The following is a 20,474-nucleotide window of genomic DNA, read 5'->3' on the forward strand; positions in this document are numbered from 1 at the left end:
AGGCAGCCTTCCCAGCAAAGCACCTTGCAGTAAAGGTATGGCTGTGATGGGGCGAATTTTGTCTGGGGAATTAGACCTGCTTTGTAAAATAAATAAGGGATTCAGGTGCCAGGTGAAGAGCTGAACTGTGGTTGGAAGTGCCCCCGGGATGGTGCCAGTTGATTTGGCCAAAAACAAGTTGTTCTAAAACAATTTGGCTGAAAACAGTAGGATCAAGGTGAAAATTAGATCCAGAATGATGAGTTGGCAGAAAATGAATCACTGCCTCTCTGCTAGATTTTCGCATATGGGTAGTTTTGGTGCACTGTTCATTTATTCAACAATTATTAACCATCTACTATGTGCCAGGTACTGTTGTCAGCAGTGAGGGTACAGCGGTGGACACAACACAGACCCTGTCCACAGAGAGCCTGCGTGCTGATGAAGGAGATGGAGAAATGATGCATAAATTAACATACATTTTAGCTGGTAGGCCATAAACCATGTCAGGTGGTGACAGAGCTAGAAAAGACGAATAAAGCACACTAAGGGGATGAGTGATGCTGATTTAGGGACGGGATGAGTTCTATTTGAAATTGCTGTCCAGAGAAGTCCTCTATAAGGTAACATTTGAGCACAGATTGAATAGAGGGAGACAGAGAGCCTGTGGTGTCATGTAATGTCCAGGCCAGTGGAAGAGCAGATGCAGGGGCCCTGAGGCAGTTTCCCTGGGGAATTCAAGACCAGCAAAGAGGCCCTTGGGGCGGGAGCAGAGTGATGAAGTGCTGCAGGATCAAGCTGGTGAGGGGGAAGGGCTAGATCCCATAGGGCTTGACGGCCATGGGACGTTTGAGGATTTTGCACAGAGAAATGATGTGATTTGATTTGAGTTTTAGGGCCATTTTACAAATTCTGTCTTTAGGCATTTTGGGTTCATTTCTGAAAATTTTTTGGCAGAGCAGGCATAACTGGCTGAAAATGAAAGAGACACAGAAAAAGTAGTCAACCACCACCACAAAAATCAGAAAAACATTCTGAAAAATTGGCAGTAATGCTTGAATACCTATAAGATGCTGTAAAGCTGTCTCAGATGCCCTCAGGTTATTAATATGGGGAGAGTCAGTGAGTAGGACTCTTCATTTCTGAACAGATTATTGTCTGGATCAAGCCTTCATCTGTCTGGGGCTGGTTGGCGTGGAGTGGAATTTGCCAGACCCCTCCCTTTGGTCAGGAGCTTGGGTCTGGAGGCACACAAGTGGCTCAGACTCATCTTCATGAGCTGAAAATAACCACCACAGATGGCAGGACTCGGCAATGGTAGTACAGTTGGGCTTTAAGCGGTGCAAAGAGCCCTCTTGGCCGTGTGAAATGATTGTTTCTTCCTTAGTGCTACCCTTATTGTTTTTAAGGCCTGTAAGGCAAGAGAGGTTAGACTGAGGGCTTACGTTGAGTGAACGACCATCTGAGGTCCGGAATCCACCACAGAGGCCTCCTGTGCTCCTGAGGACCTTGGCTACCTCTGTACCATGGCATCTTCTTGTAATAGTGTGAAGATCTGTTTCTGTTCTTGTTTGTCCAGATAAATTGGGACCTTCTTTAGGCAACTTGTTTGGGTGATAGGTAAGCTGCTGTAACAAAGAGACACCAAAATATTGTGCCTTGAATCAGTTAAAAATTTATTTCCCAATCAACTTACAGTCTGGCTAGTCCGGGCTGGTAGGACATCTCTGCTCTACAAAATAATTCAGGGATCCAAGTTCCTTAACTCTTGCTGTCCCACCATGCCCATAGGGTTTGTCCTCATTGGTGTGATTGGAACAGGGTCACTGCCACATCTGTGTTCCAGTGGGGGCAGGGGGAAGAGAAAGTGCAGAAATCCAGAACAAGCAGCCTGTCTTAAAGCTAAAGACGGTCTAGAAGTTGTGCATATCACTCCTGTTCAATCTATTAGAAATTAGTCACATAGTCACGCCAAGGGAGGATGGTTACATTTGATCTCTAGCTTGATGGTAAATGCGGAGCTTAAATTTAATGATGTGGTATATTAGTTTCCTATGGCTGCTATAACACATTACCACAAACTTAGTGGCTTGAAACAACACAAATTTATTCTTTTACAGTTCTGGAGGTTAGGAATACAAAGTGAGTCTTGCTGAAGTCAAGGGTGTTGGCAGGGCTGGTTCCTTTGGGGATTCTGACAGGAGAATTTGTTTCCTTGCCTTTTTCAGCTTCTACAGGCTGCCTGCATTTCTTGGCTCATGGCCCTTTCCTTCCTGGCATCACTCAAACTTCTTGAGTCTATTGTCACATCTCCTGTTACTCATTCTAATCTCCTGCTTCTATCTTTAAAGACTTCTGTGATTACGTCAGGATGATCCAGGATAATCTCGCCATCTCAAGATTCTTACTTAATCCCATCTGCGAAGTCCCTTCTGTCATGTAAGACAACATGGTCACAAGCGTCTGGGATTAGGACCTGGAAATCTTTTGCCGGGGGAGAGTGTTATTTTGTCTACCACAGGTGGGAAGTAGTTATACGACTAAAAGAAGGAAAGAGGGAAAGGATATCAGGGGACAGGTGCTTACTGCCTGGCGCACAGTAGATGCTCAGTTAATGCTGAATGAAGGAACATGTGGTTGGATATTGAGTGCGACTCCTTCGTACCACCCTGAAATTCACTGGTTTAACCAGTACCTCTTTATAGAAAAGCAAAGGGTGTCAGGTGTCCTGTGCTGACCCTGAAGGATATATACTCTGTTTGGACAAGAGAAGTTAGGAGGAAGCACATGGGACAGATCAGTTGCCCACACCTGTTATTGCCAAATTCTGTACCCTTGATGACTCCATCACTTGCCCCCACCTTCAGAATGATGGACATTTGGCCAAATGCCTCCTTGCACAGACACATAGCTCTACAGAGCTAAAACGGAGCCCACCACCTGGGGCCACCAGTGTGGCTCCTTCCCCTGGTTTCCCTGTACTGTCCTCCTCCTGGTCACACAGGCTGAGAGCCTTGGCTTCCTCTCTGGCCACTCCCTTTCCTTGAGCACGCCCCTCGCCATCAGCTTCCGCATTTTCGGATCTCATGGTGTTCACCCCTAGCCATTCTCTGTAGCCTCACTGCTCATAGAACTGGCCCAGGCCCTCATCTCTGCGGTTGGCACACTCGCCACACTTCTCATGGGCCCTCATGCATCTAGTCTTTCCTCCTTCAGGCCTCTGCTGTCCACAGAGGCTCCTGCTTTGGTGTCACTGACCAGAGAACCCTTGCCCGCGCCCCCCCCCCCCCCCCCCCCCAGCCCCCAAACACACACACACTTTGCTCAGAAATCTCCACTGGGATCCCAGTTCCTATCAGGTGAAAACTCATCTGCTCTCAGTCCACACGTGTTTGACCAAGGTGGGAACATGAAAAAGGCCCTGGAGCCAGAGCCTCCAGCTCAGGGTCTCATCCTCAGCCACGGACCTGCTGTGAGGCTGGGATAAGACATCTCTCTCCTCTGAACCTCAGTTTCCTGTTTCACAAGATGGGAGAGTCTGGTCATCTGAACTCTCCTTCTAAGATGTTGTGATTCCTTTCTAACCTGGTGACCAGGACTCCTGCCAGTCAAAGCCTGAGAAGCCAGAAAGACAAGACGGTCTGGAGGGAGCTGAGGCCAGCTTCACCACTGCTGCCTGCAGAGCACATCCACGGGTGGCTCCTGGTCGCCTCCCTGGCCTGTGAACCCTCTGGCTCAGGGGGCTCCCCAGGCCCTCTGTGTGCTTCTGAAGGCGGGCTGGGCTCCTGGATCTCAGTGTCTGAGACCCTGTTCAGGGCAGGCACCCCAAGGCCCCATCAGCCATGAGCGTTTGGCAGTCTGGCTCTTCTAGGCTGTACCACTGCAGCATCACCTCTCTTCTTGTCTTGCCCGTCATCTGCTCTCCAGTGGCAGTGTCTCATCCCCTTCATCTGGCCTGAGCAATGAGCCTGCACTTGGGTGAGTGATGTGCCAGGGGCTGTTTCCCCCGCCAGGCTGGGCTCCCTGCTGCCGGATCTTCTCATGTTCATTTCCGCTTCCTGCCAGGCCCCCAATCCCATCCCACCCCATCCTACCGGCCCTCAGGGCTCCGAACCAGGAGCGAGCAGGAGGGTGGAGGATCCTATGGTCCCCCAAAAGTTAATGTGCCTTCTGTGGCTTTCACAGGTGGACATGCTCTTTCCCTTCAGAAGATTGTTGAGGAAATACCCGTGATTTCTGGGCTGTGTTGATGGGTTTTACCAGCTTGTCAGAACAGGCGAGGTCACTGGATCTAGACGTGAGAATCTGGGGGAGGACTGGCTCTACATTCCATTCAGCAGCAAATTATTAGGCTCTTTTTGTTTTTTGGGCACTATTCTAGGCACTGGAGGGAACTGCTAAGCAGAGTTTATAAAGCCTTTCTGTCCCCTCCCTAGAGGATGATAGAGACAAAATGACCAACCATTGTGAGCCACACAAGGCTGCAGGCTGGGCCCGTGGTGCCTGAAGGATGGAGGGTCTGACTGTTAAGCAAAGTTTACAAACCTTTCTCCTTCCCGAGAGAATTGATGCGGGGTGTGTGGATGCCATTGGCAGTGACTTGTGGGTCCCAAACAGGCTTCCTTGCTATCGAAACCATTACTATTTATCTCCTTCTCGGCAGGCCTCTTTGTGACCTTCAGAGAGAACGGCTGAAGGGTTAGCACTGAGTGTAGGTCAGACAGGGGCTTGTTTGTCGAGCAGTGCTTTACAGCAAAACCAAAGTGGTGTTGGCGATGACGCAAGGTTCCCGTGTTCAGATATGCCTCATTTATTCAGGATCTTCAGGACATAAATTGGACTGAGGCACTTATTTTCGGGAAACTAAGATTTCGATATTTAAACACCAGAACCTAAAATAGATATTTTCAAATTTAAAAAATTTAAAATTAAAGTATAGTTGATTTACAATGTTGTTCTAAAATATCTTTTTGTTTTTTTAAAAACTTACACAGTTTTTTTGTGTATATGTTTATTGTAGCGAAAACCAAGAAAATACTTATAAGGAATAACAACTTTTCTTTAACATGCTTCTCTCAGAAGTAAGTACTGTTAACATCCCACCTTCTAAGAAGTGATACTGTTAATTTAATCTTTTATTGATGATTCAGTATCTTCATCTCAATCTCCAGTTGTCTTCTACTTTTACTCTGGGGAGTTACATGAGGGATGTAGGATTTTTTTTGCCCCTGTACTATGATTCTTGAGTATAAAGAGTACTGTGGGTGGTTGTTATCTGCTTTGTTGTTTTCTTATTCTCTTGGTGCCTTCTGGCACTTTCTTCTGCTGTGTGTAAACCTTCCTTGTATTCCTTTACTTCTCTCCATGCACCATACCTTCTTGATTCTAAGATGAACATCTTCACTTAAGATTTTCATGTTGCTGAAACCGGGATGTGTCTTGCCAGCAGGCCAAGGAGTGAGTTCTGATGAAGATTTTCATCGTCTGTGTATAGATGGGATTTCATCTATTTCCACCTCGGTTGCTATGGTCACTTATTTTGTTGGAGATCTTACACTCACTTGAATTTTAACTTGCATTTGAATTCCTCAATGATTGCTCATTATGTGTTCTAAAAGATTACACTATAATGAAGTAATAAAATTATTGTGAATGCGGAAGATTGCATGTCACATACCAGGCAATGATTAAAGGCAGCAGAAATTGCCAAATCTCTCAGAATAAATCTTAGAATTTTTAGAGTTAAGGGGAGTAAATGTGGCCAAATTTGTGTGATAGAGGAATATCAAATGCCCCAAATTATTAAAAGCTTGGGACTGTTTTCGAGAGAAACTATCTAGTTTCCATCAATAGATAATTTAATTAAGGAAAAATGGACCTGCAAATCACCAAACAGGAAAAGCAAATCAAAGCCTTCTATCCTTCAAGTTGCCTGAGAATTATTCTTTCAATTGAAAGATGCCAAAGGGGTCAAGGTCATGAAGGTTGGGTCATGAGTAGTAGGGTGTCCGCACAATGCTGTGCACGTCTGGCCAAGGCAAGCACCAACTTGGGAGAACCTTGAAAATCTCAATCTGAAGAAGGCTTAGATTAAAACTTAGTGTATATTGAATAAGAAAGTGATTTGGATAAAATCGTGCTTTTTTTGGTCAGGAAAAAAATATTTCTGTGTTTTCACTTAAAAAAAAGGAAGGTAACCTGAGGTGTACTACAACATGGATGGATCTTGAGGACATTGTATTAAGTGAAATAAGCCAGTCACAAAAAGACAAACACTGTGTCATTCCACTTATATGCAGTACCTAGAGTATTAAAGTCATAGAGACAGAAAGTAGAATGGTGGTTGCCAGGGAGTGGAGAGTTGTTGTTTAATGGGTATACGGTTTCAGTTTTGCAAGACGAAAAAGTTTTGGAGATTGATTGCACAACAGTGTGAATATACTTAACATTACTGAACTATACACTTTTAAATGGTTAAAATAGTAAATTCTATGTTATGTGTATTTTGTCACAATTTATGAAATATTTCTGTGTTCTCTTGGTGGGAGTACCGTCATCTACCATTCTATAATCTGGAAACCTTTGGCCCCCTCCCTTGTGCCCCATCCAGCGATCTCCAGACCTTGTAGATTTTATCTCCTGTTTCTCCAGCTGTCCCCTATTTACCATCTCTTCCATCACAATCCACGCTACCATCATCTTCCCCAGACTGCTGCACTGGCCTCTTCACCATCATCTCATGGCCCTCTTTCTGTCCTCAAATTATTTCTCCAGAGTGAACTGTTCAAAAGTCTGATTGTATCAGGCCCTCCATCAAAAGCCTTTAGTGATTAGGAAAATGCAAATGAAAACCACAGTGAGATGCCACTCTATATCCACCAGGATGGCTAGAATCATAAAGTCAGATCATAACAAGTGTTAGCGAGGATGTGCAGAAATTGGAACTCTCACACACTGCTGATGGTAATGCAAAATGATGCAGCTGCTTTGGAAAATGGTCTGGCAGTTCCTTAAGTTATTAAATGTAGAGTTTCCCTATGAGCCAGCAACTCCACTCCTAGATATGCACCCAAGAGAAATGAAAACATATGTCTACACAAAAACTTGTACATGAATGTTCATAGCAGCATAATTTATAATAGCCGATAAGGTGGAAACATCCCAAATGTCCATCAACTGATAAATGGGTAACAAAATGTGGTATGTCCACAAAATAGAATATTATTTGGCCATCAAAAGAAATGATGAACACAATAGCTCCTAGCCACAGGTGGTTATTTAATTTGAATTTAATTAAATAAAGTAAAAAATGTAGTACTTCAGTAGCACTAGCCACATTTCAAGTATCCAGCTGTTTGTGGCTGGTGGCTGCCATGTTTGAGTACACAGATATAGAACATTTCCATCATTGCAAAAAGCTCTGTAGATAGTGCTGCACCAAGACCTTGTCATGACAATAACTCAGTTTTAAGCATTATACTTCCAGACTATGTAACCATGTTACATAGTTATAGCTCACTTCCTAAAAAAAAAAAAAAAAAGGGAAAAAATGATATAGTGATACATGCTACAACATGGATGAACCTTGGATAAGTGAAATTAAGAAGCTAGTCGTAAAAGACCACATAAGATGTGATTCCATTCATATGAAATGTCCAGGGAAGGCAGATGTATAGAAAGTAGATTAGTGGTCACTTAAAGCTGGAGAAGTTGGGGGTGGGTGGTTTCTAAAGGGCACAGAGTTTCTTTTTGGAGGTGATGAAAATGTTTTAAAATTGACTATGAAGATGGTTACACATATGTGTGGATGAACTAAAAACCATTGAATTATACACGTTGAATGGGTGACCTGCATGGTATGGGAATTGTATCTCAATAAGGCTGTTTTTTCAAAAAGCCTTAGATGATCTCCTACTGTTCTTAGGAAAAAGTCAAAAATCCTTCAGTTGGCCCTTAGGGTCTTGCCTGCCTGGCCCTCCTTCCCTAGTCCCATCTCAGCTAGAGACTGCACACCCCTTTGCCTGCAGTGCCTCCCCCGCTGCCTCCACCCAGTCACCTGCTTAGTTCTCCTAGACTACCTAGTTGGGATCCCGGCTCAAACATTACCTCCTCAAGGAGGCCTTTCCTAAGTCCTTGTAAGAGGTTCCCCATGATATGCACTTAACTGTTTCCTGCACGTCTGTGCTAATTAATTATGTGTGCTAACCCCCTGCCCCCGGTCTATTCCTTATGTCCTGTATTCTCAGGTCCTAGCAGTAACGCTCCGTAAGTATCTGTGAAATGATGGAATCAGTTACATTCTTGGTAATAAGATTTAAGGTATTCATGTTTTGCCTTGTTCCTAAAATGATTCAATGCAGCTTAAAACAAAACAAAATAGGAACTATATTGATTAAAAAAAGGTATGTTCTATACTATGTTCCTGGATTGGAAGAATCAACATCGTGAAAATGACTGTACTACCCAAAGCAATTTACAGATTCAATGCAATCCCCATCAAATTACCAATGGCATTTTTCACAGAACTAGAGCAAGAAATCTTACGATTTGTATGGAAACGCAAAAGACCCCGAATAGCCAAAGCAATCTTGAGAAGGAAAAATGGAGTTGGTGGAATCAGGCTTCCTGACTTCAAACTATACTACAAGGCCATAGTGATCAAGACAGTATGGTACTGGCACAAAAATGGAAAGGAAGATCAATGGAATAGAATAGAGAGCTCAGAAGTAAGCCCAAACACATATGGGCACCTTATCTTTGACAAAGGAGGCACGAATATACAATGGAAAAAAGACAGCCTCTTCAATAAGTGGTGCTGGGACAATTGGACAGCAACATGTAAAAGAATGAACTTAGAACACTTCCTAACACCATACACAAAAATAAACTCCAAATGGATTAAAGACCTACATGTAAGGCCAGACACTATAAAACTCCTCGAGGAAAAGGCAGAACACTCTATGACATCCATCAAAGCAAGATCCTTTTTGACCCAGCTCCTAGAATCATGGAAATAAAATCAAGAATAAACAAATGGGACCTCATGAAACTTAAAAGCTTTTGCACAGCGAAAGAAACCATAAACAAGACTAAAAGGCAACCCTCAGAGTGGGAAAAAATAATTGCCTATGAAACAACGGACAAAGAATTAGCCTCCAAAATATACAAGCAGCTCATGCAGCTTAATACCAAAAAAGCAAATAACCCAATCCACAAATGGGCAGAAGACCTAAATAGACATTTTTCCAAAGAAGACATACAGATGGCCAACAAACACATGAAAAGATGCTCAACATCACTAATCATCAGAGAAATGCAAGTCAAAGCCACAATGAGGTATCACCTCACACCGATCAGAATGGCCATCATCACAAAATCTGGAAACCACAAATGTTGGAGAGGGTGTGGAGAAAAGGGAACTCTCCTGCACTGTTGGTGGGACTGTAAGTTGGTACAGCCACTATGGAAAACAATTTGGGGGTTCCTTAAAAAACTACAAATAGAATTACCATATGATCCAGTAATCCCACTCCTGGGCATATACCCAAAGAAAACCATAATCCCAAAAGAAACTTGTACCGTAATGTTTATTGCAGCACTATTTACAATAGCCAGGACATGGAAGCAACCTCAATGCCCATCAACAAATGAATGGATAAAGAAGATGTGGCACATATATACAATGGAATATTACTCAGCTATAAAAAGGAATGAGATGGAGCTATATGTAATGAGGTGGATAGACCTAGAGTCTGTCATACAGAGTGAAGTAAGTCAGAAAGAGAAAGACAAATATTGTATGCTAACTCACGTATACGGAATCTAAAAATGGTACCGATGAACTCAGTGACAAGAACAAGGACGCAGATACAGAGAATGGACTGGAGAACTCGAGGTTTGGGAGGGGGCAGGGGGTGAAGGGGAAGCTGAGACGAAGCGAGAGAGTAGCACAGACATATATATACTACCAACTGTAAAATAGATAGTCAGTGGGAAGTTGTTGTATAACAAAGGGAGTTCAACTTGATGGAAGATGCCTTAGAGGACTGGGGCGGGGAGGGTGGGGGGGGGACTCGAGGAGGGGGGAGTCAAGGAAGGGAGGGAATACGGGGATATGTGCATAAAAACAGATGATTGAACTTGGTGTACCCCCCAAAAAATAAAAAATAAAAAAAAAAAGTATGTTCTATAACCAAAAAGAGCTGGACTGATCAGAGGAACAGAATAGAAGATCCAGGAGCATACCCAAATAAATACAATAATTTCATTTATAAAAAATGTAAAATAATTGAAAAAAACTGAGTTATTCCCCGAAGGGTATTGAGGATGACTGGTTAATCACATTTAAAAAGTTGAAATATTAAAACAACCCAATTCAAAAATGGGCAGCCATTTTTGGAAAAGACTGATAAATTTGGATACAAAATTTTAAAATGTCTGCAAATCAAAACCACTTTGTGTTGAGTTGAGCTCCCAGGAAAGAGACTCTGAGATGTGCATGCAAAAGCTTTACTTGGGAGAGTCAAGAATTAAGAGAGGAGAAGGCAGGAGGGGCCCAGGAAAAAGCCTACCAGCATTGTGGTTCAAGGGATGCCTCAGCTGACCCCATGGGGAGCCCTGGAGCTGGGATGGCCCTCTAGGGATGTTCCAAATTGAGGCAGTGGGCCTGGGTCTTTGTTTCCCTGCATCAGGCAGTCACTGGCTGTGAGCTGCCCACTGGGATGAGGGGGTTCCCTGAGGCTGAGGGCAGGTTCCAGTATGGGACTCAGTTGTGAGCCATCAGCAGTAGATAGTCCCAGCAGCCGGGGGATGGGCTTTGGACACAACAAAGGGGACCTGGGTGGAGCCCCAGAGGATCCACTACAGCCATAAACAATAGCCAGGGTAAATATTTAACCTGCATGCAGAGATCTGTGTGCAAGAGGTTTACACCACAGGGGTATTCTCTGGAACAGCACCTGTAAGGGAGGGAGAGAGGCAGGATGGGGCTGGTGGAGAAGTTGAACTTCCAGGCAGCTGCAGCAGAGGCCTCAGCTGGTCCTGCAGGGAGCTCTGAAGCTAGGACAGCCCTCCCATAGTTGTTCTGAATCAAGGCAAAGAGGCTGGACCTATATAGCCTGAAATGGAACAGTTGCGGGGTAAGGCTTGTCCGTGGGGAGGGAACATAAACTTGGGTGAGGCAGCTCACTTTGGGCACAGGCTGCCTGGGGAGGGTTCAGCTGTGCGGTCAGCAGCCAGCATTCCCCACAGCTGGGGGCACGGGTGTCTGGGTCCTGAAGGGGAGGGTCTGGGAGGTGCATCACAACACCCACCCTTTCCGGTGCTTCCGTCACCTGCCTTCGCTTTCTTTGACTATGAGTTCAGCCTTCTGGAGTGTCTTCTCCAAAATTCTGTGGTTTCTTTTCCTCAGAGACTTCTAAGAGGAAGTTAGTGGGACAAACTGCAGCCCCCAACACTAAGCTGGTCTTGGGGGACACCTGATACTCATGATCTCTCTCCTTTGCTGTCTGTTCTGGATACCCCAGCATGTCTGCTGATCTAGGTGGCTTACTAGGTGGGGTGACCCCGAGGGCTCTGGATCCCTGGCTCAGAGCCCTCAGTTCTTCTGAAGCCATGAGTGCTACACTGTCCACTGTCCACTTAATGTCAAAATTGGGCAAAGGACCACTGAGAGATATCTCAGTGAATCATCTGGGGACATAACCACTGAGTGGGTCTGTGGATCTAGTGGACTCATTATGACCTGGACCTGGGCCAGAACTCCTTTTATTGGTTACTCCCCATATAATTCCATTCTAACAGGGGTACCATGATGATCCTTTGGGTCCCCAGATATTCATATCGACTCAGACCGTGTGTTTAACAATCTTTGAAATACCTGGGTCTTTCTCTTTCCTAAGTTTATGATTACAGGGAATAAATTCCTCTCTGGGGAAAGACTGGGGGAATCATTATTATACATCCTTGCTGTGGGGTTATAGGATCCTTCCTCATGAGAATCCCTAGCCCCTCCTTCAGCCAGAGGTTTTCAGGTCTGAAAAATGTCTCAGGTGCACAAACTGGGCAAGGATTATGATTTGTTTAGTTGGATAGCTGCCTTCCACCTCCGATCATCCATTCTAGATATTTTATTTTTTGGTTGTATGAATTAAGCAGTATTCTTGTTGGCTGTCCACTGCTTTTCCCGCTAGGAACACTGTGTTCTGTTAACCACCTTCCTAGACCTCTGGGGAGCAGGCCCCTCTGACCGCCCCTCTGACCCTGCCGCTCATTATGGCAGTTGCACCCACCTTGCTTCTAGCAGTTACGTGCTACTGTCCGTCCTTGTATCATTTGGGACCCTGTTGTCCCCATTGCTGTCAGGCGGTCCAGTCTGTAGCAGCATCTCCTGCCATCAGCTCTCGCCCACAGAGAAGAACCGCTGCTGAGCATCTCCGCCATGCTGATCCCCTCCACTGGGGTCCATCTCCCCAGCAGAACATTTCTGCTGGTGAGTCTCCCAGCCTTTGTAGTACATTCCCTCTAGAATGCTCACTTCTCTAAGCATTTATGCATTCGAGAGTTATGGCATTTCTGCTTCACTTAATGTAGACCAGGCTTCCAAGAGCCATTCTGTTAATACCGCTTAGGATACTTGCCAGGGTCTTATATCCTGTATCATGGGAGGGTCCTCCCCTATTGATAAACTTGCCTTTAAGCAGCCTCATGTTCCATCCCCCGTGATGTACCACCGTCAGAATCCAGGCCCGTACTGACCTTCTTGTTCCTGTGGAGTATGTTGGCTGGTCCTGTAGCTCATGCTTAGCAGGCCCAGGACATCTCTGTATGGGCTGTGTTGTGATTTGACTCTGGTTTTTGGCCTGGTGGACAGGAAAGGGGATGGGGCGTGAATCTTGAGGGGTGAGCATATGTCATATTGTTTCCGCATCATCTTCAAGCAAGGGGACAGCACTAGCCCATCAAAGGGAGCAGTTGGTCATGACTGCAGACCCAGAGGGCTCAGGAGAACCCGAGGATTCAAGATTTTGGGTGCGTTGACCAGATGTCTCCCTTCCAAGTCTGATGGTCACATTCCCCAGTCAGAGTCCTGGATCTGACCCTCAGCCTTTCTTGTGCTTCACTTACAGGAGATGTGTCTCTTTGTATGATACCAAGGAGGGTGTCTGATTTTCACACTTCACTTAAATTGGTGATTAATCATTCTCAGCCTTTCTTCCCCAAGCACATTGATTGTAGCCAGCAACAGCCATCTGATTCCACGTTCCTTATAATTACTCCTCTCCTCATACCTCTCAAATGCCTGTGATATTGCGCCTACCAATGCCCCATTCCCATTCACCATGGTGAAAGTTTAACAGTCTCACTGCTTCAGCATGCCATGGGCTGTGGGTGCTCTACCTGCCACCAATGATGGGATTCTCAGTGCCAGCTCCAAAATCTCATATTAGCTTCTGCTTCCTAGAACTACTTCTGAAGCCAACTTCTTAGATTGGATTCCCTGGGAAACTAAGACTTTGAGATTTGCATCCAGGGAATTTTTTTTGGGGGGGGGGCAAGTGCTCTCAGGAACACCGCCTGTAAGAGAGTGAAGGAAGCAGGACTGGGCGGAGGGGGAAGTGAAACTGCAATGCAGTTGCAGAGAAGCCCCTGTCCGTTCCCCAGGGAGCTCTAGAGCTGTCCCGAATCAAGGCAAGGGACAGGCTTTGGTACTGCCACACTGGATGCAGGCTGCTCCTGGGGAGGAGGCACAACCTAGGGCAGAATAGTAATTTCCAGCCCAGGGCAATTTCTGGAGAGAGTCATCTGTGAGTCATCAGGAGCCAGCCCTCCCCGTAGCTGGGCAAATGAGTGTTTTGGTCCTGAAGGGGAGATCTGGGCAATGCACTGTAGCATCTATCATGATAGTCAAAATATCTTAATGTGCAAAAGGAAAAATAGGAAAGAGAGGAACACTCCAATGAGCCATGGGCAAAAGACCCGCCATGTAGCCTTAATAATGGCCCCTGAAAAATGTCAACATCCTAATTCCTGGAACCTGTGAATGTTACCATATATAGCAAAAGGAACTTCGAAGATGTAATTGGTTAAGAATCTTGAGATGGGATGATTATGCTGGATTATCCATGTGGGCCTGATGTAATCATAAAAATTCTTATAAGAAAAAGGCAGGAGACCAGAGTGAATAGGAGATGTGACAAAGGAATCAAGAAGTTTGAGTGCTGCGAGGAAGGGGCAATGAACCAAGGAATGCAGGCAGCCTCTAGAAGCTGAAAAAGGCAAGGAAACTGATTCTGTCCTCCGAGGCTCCAGAAGGAACCAGCCCTACTGACATCTTGGTTGGAGATATAATCTAAAATAGTGAAAAATGGGAAACTCCTAAATATTCAGGAAGAGAGGATTGGTTGAATAAATGTTGACATATCTATACAATACCTCTGTATCCAGTTTTGACACAGAGAAATATTGACTTACTGTTAAATGAAAAAGGCTGGTCACAAAATAATATATATATATAATATAATCCAGATTTTATTAAAAAGTGCATATGAAAATGTCTTAAAGGATATGTACCATAATTTAAATGGTGGTTATTTCTGGTTAAGTTAGAGTTTAATGTAGTTTTTAATCTATATCAGAAGTCAGCAAACTATAGGGCCTGTTTTGTTTTTAAGCCTGCAAACTAAGAAAGGTTTTTACATTTTTAAAGGGTTGTTTAAAAAAAAAGTGACAAAGACCATATGGTTGCAAATACAAAAACATTTACTATCTGGAACTTTACAGAAAGAGTTTGCTGAACCCTGATCTATATAGCTTCTAGTTCTCTGCAGTAAATAAAACAATGTTAAAAATGTAAAACAAACAAAAAAGATTTATAAAAATTTCAATAGTGTAGTGGTTTAAAGGAGATCAATTGGAGAATTAATAAAATTCTAAAGGGGATCATAAAATGAAGAGAGGAATAAAGTGAGTACAGAGAAATGTATGTAAAAAATCTTGCACAGTGGCTAAAAGTGAATGAGAAATTTGGCCCTGTGCTTCCTAGTGGCCAAAACAAGAATATATACATGATCCATAACATCTAAAACACCCCAGCTGCTGAAGATAAGATTAATAGTTTTCCGAGGCTGAGATAATACCACCTCTGAAGCTCTATGATGTGCATTTTTGGTGTGATCAGACTGAGGGTGTTTTGTCCAGAGGGAGAATAAATTGGCTTTGGATCCATGGAAGGACAATTCTCGTGAAGGAGAGTCTTCACTTTCAGGGCATGACATCCCTTGTGCTGCCCCAAACCCCTTATCTCCTTCCTTTCTTTTCTCGTTGGTTTCAGATATGGGCCTTCTGGGTGAGTTGGGGTCCGACAGCTTGTGTGTATGTCTTATGATCACTATCAGCCACACTGTTACCGTGTGGCATTCGTGAGGTCATGTGTTATCTTCCTCTGTCCCCAAGCCAAGGTTTTATCCTTTTTGCATTACTTGAAAATAGTGCTCTGCACACATAGCACTGCAGGATACTGTCACTGGTTCTTTGGGAGAGACATTTTTTAGGATGCCATGTTGAAGGAAGAATGGCTTTGCAGTAGATGCTGACTCTGCCTTTGGAGGGTTGACAGAGTGATGAATTGGAACAAGCCCTTGTCTTTCCGTGGAGGGCTGCTGTGAGACAGGTCCTGGTGACACCATCTAATGGAAAAGTTAGCCCATTTTACTTGTGCTAGCCAGTTCATTTCAGCATTCATTCATTCAACAATGAGGCGTAAGGCAGTGGTTCTCCACTGAGGCTGTGCATACGGAGCACCTGGGGAGCTTTGTAAATAAATAGTGATGCCCAGACTCCGCCCAGACTCCACCCAGACTTGCTGAGTCAGAATCTTCTGGAGGTGGAGCCCCAGGCATCTGTATTTCTACACACATCTCCCTTGGTGATTCTGACGTGCATCTCCAGTGGAAAAACCACTGGTGGTGGACCTTGGGTTTGGAGTTTGAATATTGATTTCCTTGTTTATTAGTCACATGACTGTGGGTGAATGACTTAACCTCTCTGAGTCTCAGATTTCTCATCTGTGAAATGTATTAAAAGGAATGTATGTAAAGTACCTAGCCTGCTTAGCATTCAAAATGGGCTGAGTAAAGGCTGTTGGGACTGTCATGGTCAGGACATCATTATCATTGAGTCGGCTGAGTTGGCCTTTATCCTGGAGCCTAACATTCTAATAACTGAATTAGTCTTTTCTGTGGCCATGTCTTCTTCATATCTCTTTTCCCTTAAACTGGAACCCTTCCTTGTATCTGAATCCTAGGCCTGGGGCCTCAGTGCCCTGAGAGGTTGCCAATTCAAGAGCATACAGGGGTCAACAGGGGTAGGCAGGTAGTATAAATGAGGGAAGAGAACAGGGGTAAGAGTAATTGATGCAGACACACTTCACGTATTACATTTGTCAGAGTAGGTTTTAATTCCGTTAAGAAATATGCTCTCTCCATTTTTCTTGGAAACGTACGGTCTCCGTGGTTTGTTTTCCCACTTTTAATCAAGACATAGGTACAGAAAAATATTTCTTCACCATAAGAACAACAACATTGCGAGTGCAATGATAAATGTCAGCTGACATTGTTGGGTAAAGATGGGGGGTTGTGGGGTCATGGCGGATGGGAGAGCCCTGCCTATCTGAAGGTGCAGTGGCTACTCAATTTCAGCTGATCATTACCACATGGGAATGTGGCCAAATTGGACAAATCTACTGATTTTTCAAGAGAAGCAAGAAGTTCAGATTGTTTAAGTGTTGGCTCAGTCTTTTAAAATAGTACTATGTGGAGCAAACAAAACATATTTTAAGGTTGAACATGACCCAAGAACTACCAGTTTGCAACCTCTGATCCAGGATCAAAGACCCAGTTACTCTGGCCAGTGCTCCCTACCGACCTCCCTATTAACAGACCTCCCAACCGCTGACTGATTCTTGTCGGGATCTCCCCTTAGTTCATGTTTCCGTAGTCATTTCCCAATGCTCGGCCCTCTTGGCAGGACACCCTCATTCCTAAATATTCGTGGGAAACGTGTGTCTCCTCTGATAGGTTTTCTTAAGAATAGATGAGATGAGTTAAGGCATAACAACTGGTAATTGGCTCACTGTTCTCAGGCAATGGAAAAATATTTCTTGCCAATAATTTCTCTCAACACTTTTTCAGGCAGAGCAACATACGGGGTAATTATTTTTAGATCAGAAATAATTTGGGTGTTATAATGTCAGTGTACGTAAACCTGGTAAGATTATAGGAGGGTTTTTAAATGAGTTTTGAAACTAGTGACATATAAATTAAATGTTGAAGTACTTGCCCACTTATTACTCAAAATATCAGCCCAACTGTTTTTTTCTCCTCTTCGTAATAAGACAGCAACACAGGCCGGGCTTAGCCCAGTGATGGAGCCTGTTGGATGTGAATGCAGCATCTTGGCCTCTGCTCCCTGGTCCTGCATTTCCTTCAGACGTTCCCCTCCTATTATATGGCCCCACCATCCATCCATTTCTGCAAGCTGGAGGCTAGGGGACATCCTCTACACCCCTTCTGCCTCTCCACCATATCCACCCTAAATATCTCCCAGATCCATTTATTTCTCCTCATCTCACTGCTATCCTGCTCTGGGCCACCATCATCTGTCTCTTTGGCAGCTGCATGAGCTTTCTGTCTTCCTGTATCCATTGTCACCCTCTTCGTTCATTCCTGACACTGCAGCCAGATAAGATTTTTAGAACTGAAATCATATATATCACCCTGTTGCTTGGGACCCACCCAGTGGCTTGCATTGCCCTTTGGATAAAGAGTAAAATCTTCAACATCATTTTAAGGTCCTGTATGGACCGACCCCCACCTACATCTTCTGTTACCCCTTGCTTTGGTCCCTTTGCTTTCTTGTTCCAGCCTCTGCACCTGTTTCATGTCTTCATACTTGCTGTGCAGCTCTCTCTTCATGGCCCACTCCCCACATGCCACTGCCCCTTATCTAGTGAGCCCCCACCACATCCTTCCAAGCTCAGCTCTGACCCCACATCCTCAAGGAGTCTCCCTTGAGCCTCCAGATCAGGTCCTCCTGTTTTTGCTCCATGTCTCTAACATCCTGTGTTTTTCCATAGCACTTCTCAGCTTGTGACGATACACGTATTTCTGTAACTCTTAAACTAATACTCGTTTTCATCATTGGTATGTGAGTTCCATGTTAACACCCTGTTGAGTCCCCACTATCTGGCATATAGAAAGCACTCAATAAATAATTGTTGTGGTGAATAGAATACTTCTTTCCCATCATGGGCCCTCAAAGGAGCCTACGCATCAGACAGATATTCAAATAGACAGTTATACTGGGCGTGAGACAGGCTGTGATGGAGCTGTGCACCAGCTACAGAGGGACCCAGAGTGAAGCTCAACTCTGTTTCTATGGTGCCCAGTGAAGAGTGGGCACCAAGAATTGCCTGTGATAGTCATGAGCACCCCTACCAGGGCTCAACAGGTGACTGGAGTTTTGTGGCTGTGCACATTTTGTGTGGGCATGTGAGAGGGATGGTTGTGGCTGTAAGGTGGAAAGACCATTGAATTTAGAGTCTAAAAACCAGAATATAGGTCTGAAAACAGTCACTGATGAGCGGTGTGACCTTGGGTCAGTCACTTAATCTCTCCAAGCCTTAGTGTCCTCATGAGTGAGGTAGGCGCACACGTGAAGTGCTCAGAGGGTACCTGGTACACCGCGTGCATTCCATAATGTTAGAACTAGTTTCTCCGTGAAATAAAGGATACACTGTGTGTGGACCCCCCTCCCTCTGATTAGAGAAAAAGATTCTTTTAACTATGTATGATGCCAAAGACCAATGTTTTCGATGGCCTCAGCCCAGTGGTTGAGACAAATGGAGATTTGAGTGTGTGTGTGTGTGTGTGTGTGTGCACGCACGTGTGCACGCCCGCACACTGAAAAATCTCTGCGGAGGCCCTTTAGGCATGAAAGGGAGAGGCTGTGCTAACATCCACCAGGGACAGAGGGGTGTTACCATTTCCTGGTGGCTTTTGAATTCATATCCAGAAGGAGAAGGTAGATGTTTCTCCTTTTAAAAGCTGGCACATACAAAGAGGAGATGGTTGAAGATACTTAATTCTTCCTAGGAAGCTCAGAGGTTGCATTTCTTTAAATCTTGCTCTAATTTAATTGACCTTTTCAACCAGTGTTTACTGTGCATTCTGTATTTGTCAGAATTTGTCAATATTAGTTTTTTTCAGCCACTTATTTTTTTAAAAAAAGAATCCCATTTTGTAGGTCAAGAAGGCTGACTGGTTAAAGAAACTTTCCTGCTGTCTCTGAGCCTGATTCAGAAACCCTGGCTGCACTTTGGAACAGCTAAGGAGTTTAAAAAAAATGATGCCTGGAGCCACCCACACCAATTAGGTCAATATCTCTGGAGGTGGGGACCTGGCATTGGTGTTTTGAATGTGCAACCAGAGTTGAGAGCCACTGCTCCTGGGAACCAGGACTGGAAAGCCTGGCTGTTCAAACCTCAGAGCCAGCTGGTGGCCACCTGGTAAGGACACCTGGTGGTAGCTCTTCTAACCTGCAGTCCTGGGAGAGGACCAACAACCTCACAATGTACACCTGGAAAAGTGAGAATTCCCACTCTCCTGGGAAACACTGGGCTTTAGTTTGACTGAGGAAGACTGATAGGAAGTGAGTCCTAGCCTCTCTCTGAAGGAGAGCAGGGAAGAGGTGGGTGTGTGAAAAGGCAGGAGAAAGGAGGCTGCTGGGAGAGGGGAGAAGAGGACAGCTCTGTGACCACGGATCCAGGTTTATGTCCTGATTCTGCAGCTTGTTGATAAGAGCGAGTCATCAAACTTTTGGGAAATCGGGTCCTCATCTCTCAAATGAGGTTAATTCTGCTGAAAAGAGCTCTACAGCTCTAAGATTGTTCACTTCTTTAATATCTTAGATGGATGAGCAGTAGAAAGAGTCTGTGTTGGAGCCGAGAGTGCAGGGGCGAGGTCAGAAGGAAGATCCATGGCTTTCCATATTCCTTAGGTGTTGAGACTGAAATGACCCGGAATTCACCAGACAAAACTAAAAAGTAGTGATAGACTAGCTGTGGTGTGCCAGCAATCATTCTAGACCATTGAGAATAAAGATAATACACATAATGTAACAGTCCTTTCACTAATGATGATAAACTATTTGACCTTATTTGATGACAGAAACTCACATACCTGCAGTAGACAGAATATTCTGAGGAACCCCCATGTGCTCATCACCCAGCTTCAACTGTTATCACCTCATGGCCAGTCTTGTTTTACCATGATCTCCATTTACTTCTTCCCCTCCGTTATTATTTTGAAGCTAATCTCACATATTAAAGCATTTCATTTGTGGGACTTCTCTCGTGGTCCAGTGGTAAAGAATCTGCCTTCCAATGTAGGGGATGCGGGTTCAATCCCTGGTCAGGGAACTAAGATCCCACATGCCAC

At 44.5% G+C, this 20,474-nt stretch overlaps 1 protein-coding gene across 2 annotated transcripts in view; it reads left to right on the top strand.

Moving 5' to 3' along the window:
- The window catches only part of GABBR2 (gamma-aminobutyric acid type B receptor subunit 2), a 364,042-nt gene that overhangs the window by 26,190 nt on the left and 317,378 nt on the right, over positions 1 to 20,474 (top strand). The window contains exon 1 of one of the 2 annotated variants that reach the window (XM_057724617.1): positions 3,828 to 3,957. The exons of the other annotated variant lie outside the window; for it this stretch is intronic. The gene's annotated coding sequence lies outside the window, so the exon portion shown is untranslated. Of the gene's footprint in view, positions 1 to 3,827; positions 3,958 to 20,474 lie in introns of those variants that run through there. 2 annotated transcript variants of the gene reach the window in all.

Source organism: Hippopotamus amphibius, chromosome 2 (assembly GCF_030028045.1).
Source record: "Hippopotamus amphibius kiboko isolate mHipAmp2 chromosome 2, mHipAmp2.hap2, whole genome shotgun sequence".
NCBI lineage: Eukaryota > Metazoa > Chordata > Mammalia > Artiodactyla > Hippopotamidae > Hippopotamus > Hippopotamus amphibius.